Genomic DNA, 22,117 nt, shown 5'->3' on the forward strand with positions numbered 1-22,117 from the left:
GGAACGTCAAAAAGAGAACATTTGAGAAGTCTTATCACTTATCATGGAGATGAGATTAAAAAACACAAGGGTTTTAGAAAATAAAAAAACATGGCTTTGGTAAAAAAAGGTACTTTGTGAAAATTCCCTAAATGTCCATTAGTTGCTACCTGGAGAGACAAAGAGTCTAGAGCAAAGGTATTCACTTCCTGCTGGTTTTCTGTTCTACCTGATAATTAATTGCAGACACCCGGTGTCTCAGGTCTAAATCAGTCCCTGATTAGAGGGGGAAAATGAATAAATGCAGTGGAACTGCCTTCAAGGTTCAGAGTTAAGTATGACAGGTCTAGAGGATAAAGCTGGGATTGAAATAAATCTCCTTGAGGCCACTCTAGCTGAGAAGAATGTTTGTTTCTCCCTTTGCTCTCAATTTGTTTTTTTGGAACTTGCCCCAGAGGTGTTTTTTCCTTGTAGTCACCAGAGTACACACTCCCATTGAACAGACTCTAGTCTCTACACACCATGTTTTTTGGACTACAATTTAACCTGTTGTGTGTGTTCATGATCAGTCAAAGTAGTTCAGATGATAATCAGTGCACTATCATTGTACTCTAATTCCTTGCCTGGCTCTATGCTCTAATTCCTAGCCTGGGTCAGAATCAGCTGCTAGAGACAAAGGAATATGATCCTTATAAAAGTGTGAAACATTCAGGTGCACTGAATTAGATGTACAATTAATTGTACTGGAACATGTTTTCTGAGTGTTCTTGGATATCCCTGACCTACTAGTGCTATGTCTGTGTGTACTAGATGGTTGTCAATGCTTACATGATCCTCCAGGCTATACTCACCTCTATTAAGAGTGTGTTCCTTATTTAAAGATCTAGGCATTGGAGGATAAGGATTAGAGAGGAGCAAGGATGTGACATTCTCCTGATCCTCTTAACTACACTGAACAAAATATAAATGCAAATATGTAAAGTATTGGTCCCATGTTTCATGAGCTGAAATGAAAAATCCCAGAAATGTTCCATAGCTTAATTCTCTCAAATGTTGTGCACAAATTACTTTATGTACCTGTTAGTGAGAATTTATCATTTGCCAAGGTAATCCATCCACCTGACAGGTGTGGCATATCAAGAAGCTGATTAAACAGCATGATCATTACACAGGTGCACCTTGTGCTGGGGACAATAAAAGGCCACTCTAAAATGTGCAGTTTTGTCACACAACACAATGCCACAGATGTCTCAAGTTTTGAGGGAGCGCTCAATTGGCATGCTGACTGCAGGAATGTCCACAACAGCTGTAGCCAGATAATTGAATGTTAATTTCTCTACCATAAGCCACCTTCAACGTCATTTTAGAGAATTTGGCAGTATGTCCAACCAACCTCACAATTGCAGACCACGTGTAACCGTGCCAGCCCAGAACCTCCACATCCGACTTTTTCACCTGTTGGATCGTCTGAGAGGGGTTGTTGGGGTGCTGAGGAGTATTTTTGTCTGTAATAAAGCCCTTTTGTAGGGAAAAACTCATTCTGATTGGCTGGGCCTGGCTCCCCAGTGTGTGGGCCTGGCAGCCAAGTGGGTGAGCCGATGCCCTCCCAGGCCAACCCATTTCTGCACCCCTGCCCAGTCATGTGAATTCCATAGATTAGGGCCTAATGAATTCATTTAAATTGACATATTTCCTTAAATGAACTGTAACTCAGTAAAATCTTTTAAATTCTTGCATGTTGCATTTATATTTTTGTTCAGTATAGAAGAGAAAGCAGATGGGCTTGATGGGAAAGTGATGTATGTTAGTCCGTTCCTGAGTTAATGCTGCGTTCAAAACAACTGCGAACTCGGAAATCTCAGACTTCCAATTTAGGAAAAAAAAACTAGCTTCATCTGTATGGACCTCGCTTTGCGCACGGGGGAATTGTCATGCTGAAAAAGGAAAGGGCCTTCCCCAAACTGTTGTCACAAAGTTGGAAGCACAGAATCGTCAAGAATGTAATTGTATGCTGTAGCGTTAAGATTTCCCTTCACTGGAACTAAGGGGCCTAGCCCAAACCATGAAAAACAGCCCCAGACCATTATTGCTCCTCCACCAAACTTTACAGTTGGCACAATCCATTTGGGGAGGTAGCGTTCTCCGTGTATCTGCCAAACCCAGATTGGGACTGCTAGATGGTGAAGCGTGATATATCACTTCAGAGAACGAGTTTGCACTGCTCCAGAGTCCAATGGCGGCGAGCTTTACACAACTCCAGCTGATGCTTGGCATTGCGCATGGTGATCTTAGGCTCGTGTGCGGCTGCTCGGCCATGGAAACCCATTTCATCAAGCTCCTGATGAACTGTTCTTGTGCTGATGTTGCTTCCAGAGGCAGTTTGGAACTCAGTAGTTAGTGTTGCAACCGAGGACAGACGGTTTTTGCACGCTACGCACTTCAGCACTAGGTGGTCCCGTTCTGTGAGCTTGTGTGGTCTCCCACTTCGTGGCTGAGCCATGTTGCTCCTAGACATTTCCATCTAGCAATAACAGCACTTACAGTTGATAGGGGCAGCTCTAGCAGGGCAGAAATTTGATGAACTGACTTGTTGGAAAGGTGGCATTCTATGATGGTGACACATTGAAAGTCACTGAGTTATTTAGTAAGGCCATTCTACTGCCAATGTTTGTCTATGTAGATTGCATGGCTGTGTGCTCGATGTTATACATGTTTCTGAAATAGCCGAATCCACTAATTTGAAGGGGTGTCCACACACTTTTGTATAGTGTATTTTTAGTACTGGCTAAACACATTATATGTTATAGCAATCTGTCAGTCAATGACGTGACACACAACCATTGGTTGATGCTTGCAACGTCTGAGCAGGGGAACACAACCTATATGTGGTTAGCTGATAAATACCTATCAGGCATTGTAAGATCTGTCAGGAGTCAAGTGGTGGAATATCCAAGTGGTGGAACATGACCTGAGTATTTACTCAGTAGGGAGTCTAGGCAGTTATCTTCTCTACTATTGTTGGATCCCAGTTTACTAGGGGAGTAGCCTGCCTACTTCATAACCAGGCCTGTTGACCAATCCTGAAACAAATTATGGAGAAGAAAAAAAAAGGCCAAAAAACATGGTAAACCAGTGAGCCACTTATCCCTGATCCGTCCTGTTTATGACTGCACGTCCCAGTCCAGTCCAGCCCAACCCAGCCTTGCACTCACTCCCATATTTTTTGAACAAGTCAAGTGACGCCACTACTCCCTGTAGCCATATTGTTATTACTTTCAAGGCAACGAGTGAGCAGCTGTCCGCGGACAGCAAGGTGGAGCGCGACTGACAAGTTTGGAATTTCATTAAACGAAGCTACAAGTTACTTGTAAATTGCTGGTCGAAGTTAAAGTCGGGTATGTGCTTTGTTGGAATGGTATCTCACTATTTGTGTTGTTGTATTCTTAGCCATAGTCACAGCTACTGTAGCTAGCTAACTCACCACTTTTACACTGCACAGCGGCTAAGTTAGCTAGCAAGTTGGAAACGGGACCGAATGGAGGATTTAGCTAGCCTTTGCTTTAGCATTAACATTGTGGCTAATGAGCGTAGCTAGCAACTAACTAACTAAATAAGTTGATCTAGCTAACTTAGCTAGCGCTACACCAATTATGAACTATATTGAGATAACGTTGGCAAAATTAACCACGCGAGTCATCTTTAGTAGCTAATATTAGCTAGTTAACCAGTACACCATTCATAGACGTCGTTGGCTAACTAACGTCTTTAGCGCCCATTAACGATAGTATCGTCTGACTGGGGGTGTTTTCTTAAGCGCCCCGACGCTTGTTCTAAACGTTTGCTGTAGGGTTTTGGAAACATAAGGAACGTATCTTTCATATCAGCAGGTGGGAAAAAGTACTCAATTGTCATACTTGAATAAACATAAAGATACCTTAATAGAAAATTACTCAAGTAAAATGAAAGTCACACAGTAAAATACTACTTGAGTAAAAGTATATGGTTTTAAATATACTTAAGTAGCTATCAAAAGTAATTGGAATTGCCAAAATATACCAGATCAGAGACAGCAGGGATGAACAGGGATGTTTTCTTGATAAGTGTGTCAATTGAACCATTTTCTTGGCAAAATGTAACGAGTACTTTTGGTTGTCAGAGAAAATGTATGGAGTAAAAGGTACATTATTTTCTTTAGGAATGTAGTGAAGTAAAAAATGTTTTTGTAAAACATATAAGCAAAAGTGCAGATGCCCCAAAAAACAACTTACGTAGTACTTTAACACTCCTGCTGTGTTCCGGTCGAATTGGACCAATCTTAAATTTTCGCTCTGAAAAATATAATTCATTTAATCTGATAGTCATGGAACCTTATGACATTGTCCACATAGGGCATCTGAACACACAATACATCTTGATGATTTTCATTACATTTTGGGTGTTTTATTTAACTTTTGTACACCTGTGGTGTTCCTGGTCAACAATGACTGGTTCTTAGAAATGAAGGGGTGAGACTACAATTAGTGTATAAAATTGAGTTCAGGCACATGCCCATTCATCAGATGGACACACTTCCTCTCCCAGACCCCCACATGCATGTGTGTTTGAGCACACACACACACACCTCACTCCCCTTCTTGGCTTCCATGGCAACCCCCACGGAACCTTTCCCCAATAGAATCACCTGTTGGCATTTTCACAAACAATCGCAACATTGTTTCAATAATATATAGAACTTTTCTCACAGCTCTGGTATGTAAAGCTTTTTTGAGGCCTTGCTCACAATTTGTTCTGTGGCAGCACAATGACCAAACAATATACTGTATGTGAGGCTCTTGATCATGACACTGGTGAGGAGGAAAGAGACCTTGTTAAACTTTGACACAAAAGTAGTCTGTGATAAATAGCACAATATGTTTCATCTGAGTATTTGTTATAGTCAAAATAATCCACACACTATGCTTTTTTTAAAACTCAAGTTGTAGAAGCCTAAAGGCCATAAATAGCAAATAGAAGTTCAAACTTGTAATGTTAACATGAACTTAAAAAGATCTAACACATTAGGTGACAATATGTATTATTATGGATTTATAATCAGTTATAATGGGGTGGTCATTTTGGACCGAGAAAACAGAATGAATTAACATGAAACAAACAAAACAGGAGGGTTCAAGTATTTTTACCTACAGTTGAAGACGGAAGTTTACATACACCTTAGCCAAATACATTTAAACTCAGTTTTTCACAGTTCCTGACATTTAATCCTAGTAAAAATTCCCTGTCTTAGGTCAGTTAGGATCACCACTTTATTTTAAGAATGTGAAATGTCAGAATAATAGTAGCGTGGATTTATTTAAGCTTTTATTTCTTTCATCACATTCCCAGTGGGTCAGAAGTTTATATACACTCAATTAGTATTTGGTAGCATTGCCTTTAAATTGTTTAACTTGGGTCAAACGTTTCGGGTAGCCTTCCACAAGCTTCCCACAATAAATTGGGTGAATTTTGGTCCATTCCTCCTGTCAGAGCTGGTGTAACTGAGTCAGGTTTGTAGGCCTCCTTGCCCACACACGCTTTTACAGTTCTGCCCACAGATTTTCTATACGATTGAGGTCAGGACTTTGTGAATCCTTAAGCCATTTTGCCACAACTTTGGAAGTATGCTTGGGGTCATTGTTCATTTGGAAGACCCATTTGCAACCAAGCTTTAACTTCCTGACTGATGTCTTGAGACGTTGCTTCAATATATCCACATACTTTTCCTACCTCATGATGCCATCTATTTTGTGAAGTGCACCAGTCCCTCCTGCAGCAAAGCACCCCCACAACATGATGCTGCCACCCCCTTGCTAAACGGTTGGGATAGTGTTCTTCGGCTTGCAAGCCTCCCCCTTTCCCTCCAAACATAATGATGGACATTATGGCCAAATAGTTCTATTTTTGTTTCATCAGACCAGAGGACATTTCTCCAAAAACTACAATCTTTGTCCCCGTGTGCAGTTGCAAGCCGTAGTCTGGCTTTTTTATGGCGGATTTGGAGCAGTGGCTTCTTCCTTGCTGAGCGGCCTTTCAGGTTATGTCGATATTGCACTCGTTTTACTGTGGGTATAGATACTTTTGTACCTGTTTCCTCCAGCATCTTCACAAGGTCCTTTGCTGTTGTTCTGGGATTGATTTGCACTTTTCACACCAAAGTACGTTAATCTCTAGGAGACAGAACGCGTCTCCTTCCTGAGCGGTATGACGGCTGCGTGGTCCCATGGTGTTTATACTTGCGTACTATTGTTTGTACAGATGAACGTGGTAACTTCAGGCGTTTGGAAATTGCTCCCAAGGATGAACCAGACTTGTGGAGGTCTACAATTAGTTTTCTGAGGTCTTGGCTGAGGTCAGAAGCTTCTAAAGCCATGACATTTTCTGGAATTTTCCAAGCTGTTTAAAGGCACAGTCAACTTAGTGCATGTAAACTTCTGACCCACTGGAATTGTGATACAGTGAAATAATCTCTGTAAACAATTGTTGGAAAAATGACTTGTGTCATGCACAAAGTAGATGTCCTAACCGACTTGCCCAAACTATAGTTTGTTAACAAGGAATTTGTGGAGTGGTTGAAACACATAGGTTGGAGTCATTAGTTTATGTAAACTTCCGACTTCAACTGTAAGTACTTTACACCACTGCATATCAGTGAGAAATAATTTTCAAAAAACAAAAGGTTAAATTACCTTTTTATATGGTTAGGGTTCCCACAGAGACATATTTCCATGTTACAGCCCTTGTTTTCAGTAGTGATAGGGAAGCTTAGCTTCCTGAAGCATATTGCATATATCCAGCCAATTGTGTCAAATAGGTTCATTACTCGAGGCTTTGATCAACACTGTGTTCACTAGTGGCACCTGGTAGTCAAAACAATTTAGCACAGCCAAATTATTATAGATGACATCCCACATGCTATAGCACGTGCAGTGTAGCCTTTTTGTCTTCTTCCGAAGCTGATACCTAGCCAATCAGGTGTTTGGCACCAGGTAGCCTAGTGGTTAGAGCTTTGGGCCAGTAACCGAAAGGTTGCTGGGTCAAATCCCCGAGCTGACAAGGTAAAAATCTGTCGTTCTGCCCACTGTTCCCCGGTAGGCCGTCTTTGTAAATAAGCATTTGTTCTTAACTGACTTGCCTAGTTAAATAAATAAAAATAAGATTTTGTTAGACGAAACAAAACTTCGGATGTCATTGATCACGTGCCTTTGATAAAGTGATACAAGCATCGGCACACTGCTTAAAAATAAACTGCTTAGCGATTGCCTCGGAGCACCGGTATTAAACGTAACATCTAGTTTATGGAAGACAGAGTGGACTAGCTAATTAGCTATCTGCATCACTGACACCTGTGTGTAAACAAAAGACAGACCAACAAACGTCTTGTTGCTGAAAAATACTGTCGGGTGCAACTGTGTTAAAACCGGTTAACATTGTATAGTAAGTGTGTATTTTTAATTTGTGAAATGATTTTGTTGTGAGATGAAAGTAGAGGGATTTCTGTTTCTAGAACCGTACTGCAATTGAGAATCAATGCTTTCTTAAGGGCCCTTCCTAACAATGCAGAGAGAAATGTATAAATAATAGGAAACACAAGGAATGAATATGTAATGATAACTTGGCTATATACACGGGGTACCAGTACCGAGTCAATGTGCAGGGGTACGGAGTAATTGAGGTAGATGTATGGGTAAAGTGACTATGCAACAGGATAGATAATTAACAGTAGCAGCAGTGTTTGTGACGAGTCAAAAGTATCCAATGCAGAGTAGTCAGGGTAGCCATTTGGTTAACTATTTACCAGTCTTATGGCTTGGGGGTAGAAGCAGTTCAGGGTCCTTTTGGTTCCAGACTTGGTGCATCGGTACTGCTTGCTGTGCAGTAGCAGAGCGAACAGTCTATGACCTGGGTGGCTGGAGTCTTTGACAATTTTTAGGGACTTTTATTTTTTAGGGACACTGACTAGTATAGAGGTCTTGATGGCAGGGAGCTCGTCCCCAGTGATGTACTGGGCCGTACGCACTACCATTAACACCTTGTGGTTGGATGCCAAGCAGTTGCCATACCAAGTGGTGCAACCATCCAAGATCCTTTCAATGGTGCAGCTGTATAACTTTTTGAGGATCTGAGGGCCCATGCCAAATAGGGCTGTGGCAATCACACATTATTTTCAATGTAAAAACAAACGTGACGCAAACCAAACTCTTTGGTCCTTTAAAAACCTGATGTATGTCAAATATTGTGTGCTATATGTTGGAAAATATACTGAACAAAAATATAAATGCAATATGTAACAATTTCAATAATTTTACTAATTTACAGTTCATATAAGGAAATCAGTTAATTCAAATAAATTCATTGGGCCCTAATCTATGGATTTCACATGACTGGGCAGAGGCGCAGCCATGGGTGGGCCTGGGAATGTGTTTTCCCCACAAAGGGCTTTATTACAGTCAGAAATACTCCTCAGTTTCATCAGCTGTCTGGGTCAATCCCGCAGTGGAAGAAGCCGGATGTGGAGGTCCAGGGATCTTTTTTATTTCAGTTCATGAAACATGGGAACAACACTTTACATGTAGTTTTTTATTTTAGTTCAGTATAAATAATCTGTCTCTGGATGGCTGATGTTTGTTTCCAACATTAGGTCTGTTTTCCTAAAGAAGTTGAATCTGCTTTGTTTTGTTTCCTTGCCACGATACTAACGAGTTTTGCGATACTGGTATCATCATGGACCTATTGCTAAATCTTTTCAGCCTCCTGAGGGGGAAGAGGCGTTGTTGCGCCTTCTTCATGACTGTTCTCACCATGATAGTTCCTTAGTAATGTGGACACCGAGGAACTTGAAGCTCTCGACCCACTCGGCCCTCTGTTTCCTGTAGTCCACAATCGGCTACTTTGTCTTGCTGACGTTGAGGGAGAGGTTGTTGTCCTGGCACCACACTGCCAGGTCACTGACCACCTCCCTATAGGCTGTCTCATCGTTGGTGATCAGGCCTACCACCTTTGTGTTGTTAGCAAACTTAATGATGGTGTTGGAGTTGTGCATGGCTACAGGAGGGGACTAAGCACGTACCCCCGAGGGGCCCCCATGTTGAAGGTCAGCGTGGTGGATGTGTTATTGCCTACTCTCACCACCTGGGAGCGGCCTGCCAGGAAGTCCAGGATCCAGTTGCAGAGGGATGTGTTCAGTCCCAGGGTCCTGAGCTTAGTGATGAGCTTGGAGGGCACTATGGTGTTGGAATGCTGAGATGTAGTCAATAAACAGCATTCTCACATAGGTGTTCCTCTTGTCCAGGTGGTAGAGGGCACTGTGGAATGCAATAGAGATTAACGCTAGGCTCCTTTAGTCCATTATTGGGCTAGTTAATTAGACAGAATTTAGATAGCTAGCTGTTTTGTTTATCACCACATCCAGTACTTAAGTAGCTAGAGAGCTTACAACGGCCATAAATAGATTCAACTCACTTAGCTAGCTACCCAACTAGTAATCATGACAAATATCAATCACCATTTAAACTTGTAGAAACTTGAATGCAGAACACCACCACAATGACGGCTCAGCTATCATTAAATGTACTTTATCCTCGTTCTGGGGAGGCAAAGGTGTGTACCTTTTTTTCTTCCTTGCTCAGTTTGAGTTAGAGCATGGCACCACCAACGGCAGAATAGTGGGTTCGATTCCCGGGACCAACCTTACGTAAATGTATGCATGTGTTACTGCAAGTCGCTTTGGCTAAATGCGTCTGCTTATGGCATGTTTTTGCCTTAGCACTACACAGCTGATTCAAATTATTAACTCATTATCAAGCTTTGAGGATTTGAATCAGGTGTGTAGTGCTAAGGCTAAAATATGCAACTCTTTCAGTTGCCAGGTCCAGGATTAAGAAATTGCGTTTGCGACATTAGCTAGCTAGTTTTAAATCTGGTCAGAGCATCAGCCTTGTACAATTATGTCAAAATTAGAGGTATTGAGCAATCTTGCGGTTGCTTTTGCTCTGGTACGAAACACACACGACTACCCAGTGCTTGATGCTGCTCACTCTCTCATAACTGTAGAGTAGCCTAGATGGCTTAGGGCAAAAGGACAACGTTGTGCAAGTGTGTCAATAGGCCATTGCCTATTGAATACAGGTGCTGTCATTTTTTTCCCCTCAAGTAGTTTCACGTGGTCAGAGGCAAAGCATAAAATGTGCATCTGAAAAGAAGCACCTACAATAAGTTGTTTGACAGCGGTTTTATCCCTTGCTTTTTTTTAGCTTAACAATGTAAAACCAGTTTTCTACGAGCTAGGCCTAGGTGAGGCTAAATGCAGTCAACTTAACCAGGAGGACTCCTCTCAGCCTCAGGCAACTTGCTGCTCTGCCCCACCGGTACAGGATGTTGCTCTGGTTCCTGTAATCCAATATGGCTCTGTTTATAAATGGATGCAGATTAAATACACTAGAATACTTCCCACTCTGAAACAAATAGGTTGCCGCAAAAGTTATCGGTGCAGTGTAGTGTATGTCAATTGTGCTTATCTTTCTCACCAGGAAGTAGTTCTGTCACAGAAAGGCCTATAATGTAATAGTAAATAATTTCCTGTCACAACAGGAGGGTTTTTCATATTATGTAAGCATTTCACTTCTGTGTTTGTTGTGCCTGCCTCCAACCTGGCGTTTTTGAAATGGCACAATTCAGACTCACTTTTGCAGTGCCTTTTTACTTCTGATTTATTCTCTTTATGTCTCTGTGAGAGGATTTCACTTGTGACAACTTCACTTTTATCCACATGGAGGTAAACAAACAGTTAGCAAGATGGGCCGTGAGTAGCCTAGTTTTTTTCTTGCTATTAGCAGACAGTTTTATTTTAAAGTGGCTAACTGCAAGCCTTACCTCTCAACCTTTTGATTGTTCTCTGCTACCTTTTGTATTAAAATGTCCCAGAAGTGAATATGATGAACGCGTAAGCACATCTGAATGAGTGTAACAGATGTTGTTATGGTGCATTCCTGTGTAGATAACTCCTCACTGTTTCTGCTCCTACAGACACCATGGTTGAGTTTAACGAGCGCTACCAAAAACCTGGAAAGCGTTTGGAAGAGCAGCCATTTCACATGTCATCAGAAAATAGCATGTGTTCATACTCAAACCCCATATGGAGCTCAGCTACCCTTTCTAAAAAAAAAAAAAATGTTTTACTTCAAACATCAATCTGTAGTGAATGCTGTTGCCATAGCTTTCTGAGTGAGTGATATGAGTAACAACAACTTCTCCACATAGAAGCAGAGCGCTTAAGGATCAACCACATGACACAGTGCCCTTTGACCTCTACTACAACTCGGTCGGAAAAAGAGGTGTGTCAGTCGGACTCTTGATCTCCATGGTGATTTTACAACCCTGTGAGCGGTCTGAGCTAATGTGTAGACTTACTAAAGCTCCCACGCTGCCTGTACTGGAAATTGTAGAGGGGGAATGATGTTGTCAACCTATAGGCCTAGCCTAAAAAATTATGTTGAGACAAAAAGGTACTTGGATCATATATAGCGTGTCAACTTTTGGCCTGAGAGGCAGCTGAAGTCAAAGGGTGGTGACCTCAAAGGTTTAAGCCAAGATCATTTGGGTCAGGCACTTTGTCTTTGACAATCTTTCAATGATTTCTGTCAATTCAAATCGAATCATATCCATCGCCTGCTCCATCAAATCGATTCAGAGGTTTTATGTAGCCTAGCCCCACAACACTGGGGGGTGGCTTCCCCTCCTCTAGTCAACGTTAACATCCTTTCTGCCTGATGCTTTTTTTTTACTAGATTCTTAGTCAGCAAAGTTATGGCAAGGACTAAAGCTTTCCCTCCAAGGTTCTCGGTAGAGAATACTAGCTGAATAATTATTTGCCATTTTAAGAATTCAGTGGGTTTTTTTTGTGCATTTTTTAAAATGTTTATTTAAGCTCTCACCTGCACAAGGTTATAATCTAGCCCATCTACAGGTGGCTTCACTGTAATAATTTACACAGTGGAATGACCCACACCTTCACTTGAAGGTAGAGGTCCCCTAACAAAGGTTAGACTGAAGTTCAAATCAAACCTGGTTGCTGTTGGATTGATAAGGGCCCTGTATTCTGTAAATGCAGTGCACTGGACATGCTTTGGTTAGACTGCCCTTTTGCTCTGGTTTAGAGAGCACATCCACAACAGTCCCAAGCCATTGTGCATGTCATGAATTAGGCTTGGCCAGTATACCATATGCCAGGGTATTTGGAAAAAGCCACGATGGTTTTTCAGTACTGTTGAAACAATTTATTATAAATGTTTTTTTTATACATTTTAATATTTGTAGATACTTTTGAAGTAAATACCTGCAGTCAATTTGTGCAATACTATAGGAGTTAAAGAACATTGCGTAATATAGTTATACTGTCACATTTTTATGAAGTTTACGGTAATCCCCAGTACGTGTCACATGGTGTTTGTTTACAAGCAAACTACGACGACAGATCGGAGCTTTGTGAGTCACTCACTGTTGCGCAGCATGCGCCAGGGGATCTAATTACAGTATGGAATTCACAACTAAATGTTTCCCAGCTAGATATCTTATAACGTATGTTAACAGTCAAAAATGTGCGAAAAGTCTGCAGTTGTGCATTTGGTGTGCAAATTTAGTATCTCGTTAGCTATCTAGCTAAGTGGTTAGCTTATTCCAAAATCAAGCATTAGCTTGGTAACAGCAGAGAATCCCATCCTGGATCAAGAGCCTTGCTGGCAAATATTTGTTTTGTGTGTGCAGCAAAATTAGCGAGTAGTATTTTTGAGTTACTTGAATAGTTTAGTTCAGAAACTGTACAACATGTTTACAATGCGCCCTTTAGCATTTAGTTGGTATTCTCTATTGGGATTTTACATATACAGTGCATTCGGAAACTATTCAGACCCCTTTTCCAAATGTTGTTACGTTACAGCCTTATTCTGACATGGATGAAAAACCTGGATGAATCCTGTTTCCATTGATCATCCTATACAACTTCATTTGAGTCTACCTGTGGTAAATTCAATTGATTGGACATGATTTGGAAAGGCGCACACACACGTCTATACAAGGTCCCACAGTTGACAGTGCCTGTCAGAGCAAATCCAAGGTCGAAGAAATTGTCAGAGTTCTGAGACAGGATTGTGTCGAGGCACAGATCTGGGGAAGGGTACCATATCGACTATAGTAGCCTAAATGTGAAGTGAAAATGCCATCATGCCACTATATCATCAGAGGCCATTAGGTAAAATGTCTTGTTTCGAAAGGTCACCAACCCCTCCCCCCTATATTTGCAGTGAGGGGTTTGACCTTAACTTAGCCCTGTCCTATTCAACAGGTCAATGTGCCTGCACTGCACACCTGTTTAGATATCACATAAACAGCCACTTCACACAACATATTTCCAATCCCCTTATCTCATATTGTGATCATGTAATCCTCTGTAGACATGCTGTGCTAATGGTAAGCCTCTGTGTGTCCTCTGCTGTAAGGCTGTATTTCCTCTGCAGAGGTAAGCGAGGCTGAAGTTGTTTGTTGTAAGCTGCCGATAACACCGTGCAGTAGTGTTGTCACGATCCCAGAATTTTGACTTCGATACTCGATACCACAATGATACCACAACAAAAAAAGAAGGCGTATCAGCCAAAGTCAAGTAATGTCACTTGATCCAGACAGATCTTTTGAGTTCAATATCATTGCATTACAATTTGAGTTTTGGTTAAAAAATAATTTAACTACATAACGGTAATCATTTATTTGAGTGGTAAATCTTAGGGATGTGCAACTTTCCCTTTCTTGACGATTCAGTACATATTTAGATACATGGGCTCCAATACGATACAGGAACAATACGTTTTGGTTTTAAACGATTCGGTGCGATTTGGTTTGATTAGAGGAACGAAACGATACGACTCGATGCACTGACATTTGTTGTATCAACACATTCGTTTTCCATTCTAAATTCTAATCTGCAGCTAATGGAGCTTATGAGCTGGGCGCCTCTAAGTTGAATCTGTCTGAGCTGATCTCTCTCACTGTGTGTGTAAATGATGTGTATATGTATATGTCGGCACCTGAGCTGAGCCATAAGGGAGACTCTGCATATACCACCCCACCTATCAGATAATGGGGATAATGTTTGCTTTTTGTCCCTCAACTTTCGATTTGAAATCCCCATCCATCACCAACTAAATTTGTCATTGTTGCAGATTCAAAGTGTTTGAGCTAGTGATGTATCAATATTCATCATTACAAATTAGCTATGACATAGCTAATGAATATATAGCACAACTTTGGATTTCAGCCCTGTCTCAATTGAATGGTTTAGACCTTTTTGGAAGTTTTTTCATAACTTTGTTTTTTTATCTCCCGCTTTGCCCATGCAGTGCAGGTAGCAAAAATGATTGCAAACCTCTAGGATAAAGTTTATAATATCATAAAATGACCATATACACTGATTTTGTTTAAAGCAAACTATCAAAACTGTTGCTGATGGTGAACCTGAACAATCAAAATAAAATGTAGTGTAGCCTAAGCCTTCATCAGCAGGTAGGCTATAGTCAGCAGGTAGGCTATAGCTAGATGAGTTATCTCAGGCGGTAGCTAAGGCTACTTTATTACGGTAAAATACAATTTTCAACAGCGCATTTGATAACAATAACCTAGCAAATTACATTGTCACTCAACTAATAAAGCCTAATATTGCGCAAGCCATTTTACAAACATTTGAATGCGGGAGGTGACGTGCGGCCTCGCGGGAAGCAGTGCACAGCACAGTTAAACTAATCTACTGATATTGCCTGGGGTCCATAATGCGATAAATTGCCTGTATTGATGCGGTAAATAAAACAATATGTTTCTAACATGAATGTCCACCAAAAAAAATTATTCTCCTTTAAACTACTACTACTAGTTTTATGGTTGCAGCCATCAATTGTTCCATTAGCGATCACCTGTATTGGCAAACTTCACATTTCTCTAGTATAGGCTACCTGGTGTCCCAGGTCTAAATCAGTCCCTGGTTAAAGGGGAACAACGGGGGGGAAGCAGTGGAACTGGCTTCAAGGTCCAGAGTTGAATTTGAGGGCTTTAGTCTATTGATAGACTGGGTAAATCTAGATGTACCCTAGGACTGTCCACAGTACAGGAGAATGCATATTCAATAGGAGTGTGTGCATGCATTGAGTTATTGAGCTTGTATTTGTTGATTCCATGTGGCTATAGATGAAAAACAATGTTTCCCTTCCATTTGGGACTTATTTTATTATACTGATCAACATCATTTGCTGCTTTTCTTTAATTATAGAAGTGCGCGCTGTCTCTTTTAAGACCCTTTACTTCATTCACACACAGTCAGTTCGAGGCTAGAGCAAAGATGATATGTGAATCGGGGGAGACAATGAAAATGTTATGTTTCGGTGTCAATCAGCTTTGAAATCAGCAATATTTTGTGTTAACATTTGCATATTATCACAAGCATGGTACTAGGATAGTGAATTGATGTTTGCTTCAGCTAGCAAGGAAAGTTGGCTGTAATTTTAATTTGTATTTATTTAACTAGGCAAGTTAGTTAAGAACAAATTCTTATTTACAATGAAGACCTACCCCAGCCAAACCCTAACCCAAACAACGCTGGGCCATTTGTGCGCTGCCCTATGGGACTCCCAATCACGGCCGGTTGTGATACAACCTGGAATCGAACCCGGGTCTGTAGTGACGCCTCTAGCACTGAGATGCAGTGCCTTAGACCGCTGCGCTACTCGGAAGCTACCAGTATCTTCTTGCAAGTGTTTTAGCCTGTAATGCTAATGAGTGCAGTGGTTCCTCAGGCCAGGCTAGAGCTAGCAAAGAGTAAGTGGAGCATTGACGGTGCTGTAAGGGGACATCGGTTGCCCTGATAGACATACTTGATCCTCTCTCAATCAGTAGACGACATTTGGCACATTTGACACTGACAGAAGTACCGAAAGTAACAAACTTTCATTTTCTAGTATTGGAAAAACGACGGTATACCGAAAGTTCGGTATACCGTGTTACACTACAGTGCAATGGTACCTGTCAGTACCAAGGACTCAACATCTTTTTTTCTGGCTGTCTGGCCCTTGGTGATTGGGGCTGGCTCCAGAGTGGGCATCAGCTCGTGGTTCTTGGACTTCCTGCCATCCTTAAAATGAGCAGAATTAGATACAACTCTGTGAAATTGAGTCTACTACTGTTACCAAAAAGTAGTGACGCTAGTAGAATCACCTCAGCACGATATGAGAGGAGATTTGGATTGGAGGAGAACGGAGAGCAGAGAGTTGGGTGTAGTGAAGTGGTAGCCTAAATTATTTTGTAGGTGTCTGGTCACTGGTGACATTCATTCTCAGTGAGGAGGCATAGGCCTATAGCTGTACTGTACTTCAGCTTACATAAACACCTGCTAGTGGGGGTGGTTGTGAAGTCAAATGTCTCACATATACAGTGGGGGTGTGCTTATCCTCTCATACAACCTGTGCTACATGGTCCAAGGTGTAGTGAATCATGAGCTTGGCAGTCACACTTTCACTTTAATAGCTGAAATGCTTGAGGCGGATCTTCTCTTCCTGTCTTGTTGAATTATGCTATCTTCCGTCTTTCATGCAATGCTTCCTTCGGTTAAAGGGGCAATCAGCAGTTTCTACATACATTTTAGACTTATATACTGAGTGTACAAAATATTACAAACGCCTTCCTAATATTGAGTTGCACCCCCCCGCCTTTTTTTTTGCCCTCAGAACATGGACTCCACAAGCTGTCGAAAGCGTTCCACCGGGATACTGTCCCGTGTTCATGCCAATGTTTTCCACAGTTGTCAAGTTGGCTGGATGTCCTTTTGGTGGTGAACCATTCTTGATACACACGGGAAACTATTGAAAAACCCAGAGGTATTGCAGTTCTTGACACAAACCGGTGTGCCTGGCACCTACTACCATACCCTGTTCAAAGGCACTTCAATCTTTTATCTTGCCCATTCATACATACACAATTCATGTCTCAATTGTCTCAAGGCATAAAAATCCTTCTTTAACCCATCTCTTCCCCTTCATCTACACTGATTTTGAAGTGACATCAATAAGGGATCATAGGTTTCAACTGGATGCACCTGGTCAGTTTGTCATGAAAAGAGCAGGTGTTCTTAATGTTTTGTACACTCATTGTAAATTATATATGCCCATTGATTCTTGAAGAATTTTACTTATAAATATCTCATGACCAAAGTTCAACTGTCGTACCCCATCAGAACCCAAACTATAAACATGTTTTACTCCCACTGTTTGTCAACAAAGTAAATACAAATGCTAAATAGCCTCAAAACATGGTTAAAACTACAATTTTGATATCATGGATGGTGAATCCTTGCATCCATAGCTCTGTCTATGCATTTGAGTGGTTAGATTTCTCAAGCCCCATCCCTTAACTTTTTACTGAAACTGGTGGGGAGGTCACTTTGTTATTGTTTTAACTGCTGATGGCCACTTTAAGGTCATGAATTCGTGTTTTGGTGAGCGGTGTAAAAATAACTTGATGCTCATCTCTTCAGATTAATGTGTGCAGGGTAATTACTTCCTCTGTAGGAGGAGGCTGTGGCAAACTGTGCATACACCAAAAATATGAGCCCCCCCCCAACAGTGAGGTTGTTAAGCTACCACGCCACAAGAGTTTATAAACCCAGAGGCGCAACATTGCGAGACTTCCAGAAACTGTTGCGAAATAGACTAAGCAGACAGTTTGGGGTTTGAGAAGTTAATGAGAGAAGTGAAATTCTTCCTTAGTAGTTAATTTTCTCAATCTAAAGGCACAACCTAGTCAATGTCTTAATAAGTAGTTGAACATGTTTTTACTCCAACCTCGTGAAATTGACAAACTAACACGTTTTGGATTTTCGTCAAAAACAACTTTATATCGAGTGCCTTTGCTTTGACGGCCTGCACATGCGAAGTTTGGTGCCAGACGACCGTTAGACCTGCTGACGTGTTTCTGAGCATGAGCTTAGCTAGCCAACGTCGCCATGACATCGCCTACAAGCGTGATCTGGGATTTCTATTGGATAAACTGTTTCTGCCTGTCTTTGACCTCTCATATGCAAAAGCAGCAGCATCCTTGTCAACAACAGAACCTTCTTAATTGGTTTTGCTTGTTTTGGAGGTTTCTGTTTGGGTTAGAGCATGCAAACACCTCTCTTTCTTCCTTCTGGCACTTTCATTTTCTTGGTATCTGAGTCACTTCTCTGTCTTGCCAGGGTTCATGAGACATGGGCCGGTATAGAACTGCATTGCACTTTGACTCAAACAGTGATCCTCAACAAGTATTCTAGTGTCTGACAGTTAGGCTAAGTAATGTTGTAGCCCAGCATTGAGGAGAAAGGTTGAATGTCCCCTGCTGCCTCCCTCTGTCTGCTTCATGAAGACACGGGTTTTGCAATGGTGACCCATCTGGGGAAACCTTGGGTTATTTTTAGATGTACTGTCTCCCAATTTGAGACTGAAAAAAGACTGTTTTGCATTGGGTGCCTCTTCTGTTCAACGTTACAGGAAGGTAAGGGCAAGGAACCATTCATTATAAGAGCCAAGCCTTTTTTAAAGCTGTTGTTTATTGGCAGTGTCTCCTATACCATTAGTTTATTATGACCATTACACCATGTAATTGGATGCCCTCCTGCCTATGGAAAATGTTAGCGTTATTGGCCTTGATGTTGCCTCAGGAAGATGTTGGGTGGCAACTGTGTTCATTAGGCCCTCCCCACAAACTCATATAAACCTAACATAGAAAACGTTGTGGGGAAAGGAACTAACATCGAGTGTTGACTTTCCCTAAGTAGTCCTATTTTCATGTCTGCCTAATGTTGGTTGTATTTTCACAACCTCAATCTGATTCTGGGCAAAATGACTAGAAAAATAAACTTGAAAGAGCGAGAGGACAGAGCTCGTAATTAGGGATGCACGATATATCGGTGAACATATCTGAATCGGCCAATATTCGCTGAAAATGCCAACGTCGGTATCGGCCGATGTCTAGTTTAACGCCAGATGTGCAAAACCAATGTGAAAGCTGACGTGCATATTAGAGGTCGACCGATTATGATTTTTCTACGGCGATACCGATTTTTGGAGGACCAAAAAAAGCCCATACCGATTTAACGGCCGATTTAAAAAAAAAAAATAACAAAAAATTAAAAAAAACAAAAAAAAAATACAAAAAAATATATATATAAAAAAAATAAAAAAAATTACATAAAAAAAATAAATAAAGATAGATAGATATATATATATATATATATATACTGCTCAAAAAAATAAAGGGAACACTTAAACAACACAATGTAACTCCAAGTCAATCACACTTCTGTGAAATCAAACTGTCCACTTAGGAAGCAACACTGATTGACAATACAGTTCACATGCTGTTGTGCAAATGGAATAGACAACAGGTGGAAATTATAGGCAATTAGCAAGACACCCCCAATAAAGGAGTGGTTCTGCAGGTGGGGACCACAGACCACTTCTCAGTTCCTATGCTTCCTGGCTGATGTTTTGGTCACTTTTGAATGCTGGCGGTGCTTTCACTATAGTGGTAGCATGAGACGGAGTCTACAACCCACACAAGTGGCTCAGGTAGTGCAGCTCATCCAGGATGGCACATCAATGCGAACTGTGGCAAGAAGGTTTGCTGTGTCTGTCAGCGTAGTGTCCAGAGCATGGAGGCGCTACCAGGAGACAGACCAGTACATCAGGAGATGTGGAGGAGGCCGTAGGAGGGCAACAACCCAGCAGCAGGACCGCTACCTCCGCCTTTGTGCAAGGAGGAGCAGGAGAAGCACTGCCAGAGCCCTGCAAAATGACCTCCAGCAGGCCACAAATGTGCATGTGTCTGCTCAAACGGTCAGAAACAGACTCCATGAGGGTGGTATGAGGGCCCGACGTCCACAGGTGGGGGTTGTGCTTACAGCCCAACACCGTGCAGGACGTTTGGCATTTGCCAGAGAACACCAAGATTGGCAAATGTGCCACTGGCGCACGGTGCTCTTCACAGATGAAAGCAGGTTCACACTGAGCACATGTGACAGATGTGACAGTCTGGAGACGCCGTGGAGAACGTTCTGCTGCCTGCAACATCCTCCAGCATGACCGGTTTGGCGGTGGGTCAGTCATGGTGGGGTGGCATTTCTTTGGGGGGCCGCACAGCCCTCCATGTGCTCGCCAGAGGTAGCCTGACTGCCATTAGGTACCGAGATGAGATCCTCAGACCCCTTGTGAGACCATATGCTGGTGCGGTTGGCCCTGGATTTCTCCTATTGCAAGACAATGCTAGACCTCATGTGGCTGGAGTGTGTCAGCAGTTCCTGCAAGAGGAAGGCATTGATGCTATGGACTGGCTCGCCCGTTCCCCAGACCTGAATCCAATTGAGCACATCTGGGACATCATGTCTCGCTCCATCCACCAACGCCACGTTGCACCACAGACTTCCAGGAGTTGGCGGATGCTTTAGTCCAGGTCTGGGAGGAGATCCCTCAGGAGACCATCCGCCACCTCATCAGGAGCATGCCCAGGCGTTGTAGGGAGGTCAAACAGGCACGTGGAGGCCACACACACTACTGAGCCTCATTTTGACTTGTTTTAAGGACATTACATCAAAGTTGGATCAGCCTGTAGTGTGGTTTTCCACTTTAATTTTGAGTGTGACTCCAAATCCAGACCTCCATGGGTTGATAAATTTGATTTCCATTGATTATTTTTGTGTGATTTTGTTGTCAGCACATTCAACTATGTAAAGAAAAAAGTATTTAATAAGATTATTTCTTTCATTCAGATCTAGGATGTGGTGTTTAAGTGTTCCCTTTATTTTTTTGAGCAGTATATATATATATATATATATATATATATATATATATATATATATATATATATATATATTTCTAATAATGACAATTACAACAATACTGAATGAACAATGGACACTTATTTTAACCTAATATAAACATCAATAAAATCAATTTAGTCTCAAATAAATAATGAAACATGTTCAATGTGGTTTAAATAATGCAAAAACAAAGTGTTGGAGAAGAAAGTAAAAGTGCATCATGTGCCATGTAAAAAAGCTTTAACGTTTAAGTTCCTTGGTGGTTCCTTTTAACATGAGTCTTCAATATTCCCAGGTAAGAAGTTTTAGGTTGTAGTTATTATAGGACTATTTCTCTCTATACCATTTGTATTTCATATACCTTTAACTCTTGGATGTTCTAATAGGTACTTTAGTATTGCCAGCCTAGTCTCGGGAGTTGATAGGCTTGAAGTCATAAACAGCGCAATGCTTGAAGCATTGTGAAGAGCTGCTGGCAAACGCAGTAAAGTGCTGTTTGAATGAATGCTTACGAGCCTGCTGCTGCCTACCACCGCTCAGTCAGACTGCGCTATCAAATCATAGACTTAATTATAATATAATAACACATGAGCCTTAGGTCATTAATAAGGTCAAATCCGGAAACGATCATTTAGAAAACAAAACGTTTATTCTTTCAGTGAAATACGGAACCGTTCCGTATTTTATCTAATGAGTGGCATCCATAAGTCTAAATATTGCTGTTACATTGCACAACCTTCAATGTTATGTCATAATTACGTAAAATTCTTGCAAATTAGTTGGCAACGAGCCAGCTGGCCCAAACTGTTGCGTATACCCTGACTCTGCGTGCAATGAACACGAGAAGTGACACAATTTCCCAAGTTTAATATTGCCTGCTAACATGAATTTCTTTTAACTAAATATGCAGGTTTAAAAAAATATACTTCTGTGTATTGATTTTTAAGTAACGCATTGTTGTTTAGGTACATTCGTGCAATGATTGTGATTTTTTTTTTTCTCACAAATGCGCTTTTGTTAAATCATCCCCGGTTTGGCGAAGTTGGCTGTCTTTGTTAGGAAGAAATGGTCTTCACGCAGTTCGCAACGAGCCAGGCGGCCCAAACTGCTGCATATACCCTGACTCTGCTTGCACAGAACGCAAGATAAGTGACACCATTTCCCTAGATAAAATAAATTCATGTTAGCAGGCAATATTAACTAAATATGCAGGTTTAAAAATAT

General features: G+C 41.4%; 1 protein-coding gene across 2 annotated transcripts in view; it reads left to right on the forward strand.

Annotated features, from left to right (window-relative positions):
- Window positions 1-3,186: 3,186 nt before the first annotated feature.
- Window positions 3,187-22,117, forward strand: part of LOC106581330 (pleckstrin homology domain-containing family F member 2) — a 29,800-nt gene continuing 10,869 nt past the window's right edge. The window contains exons 1-2 of one of the 2 annotated variants that reach the window (XM_014163331.3): window positions 3,187-3,374; window positions 16,770-16,919. The gene's annotated coding sequence lies outside the window, so the exon portion shown is untranslated. The remainder of the gene's footprint in view (window positions 3,375-16,769; window positions 16,920-22,117) is intronic. The other variant, XM_014163322.3, reaches the window with a different exon arrangement.

The sequence above is a fragment of the Salmo salar genome, chromosome 02 (genome assembly GCF_965601325.2).
Source record: "Salmo salar chromosome 02, fSalSal1, whole genome shotgun sequence".
NCBI classification, from domain to species: domain Eukaryota; kingdom Metazoa; phylum Chordata; class Actinopteri; order Salmoniformes; family Salmonidae; genus Salmo; species Salmo salar.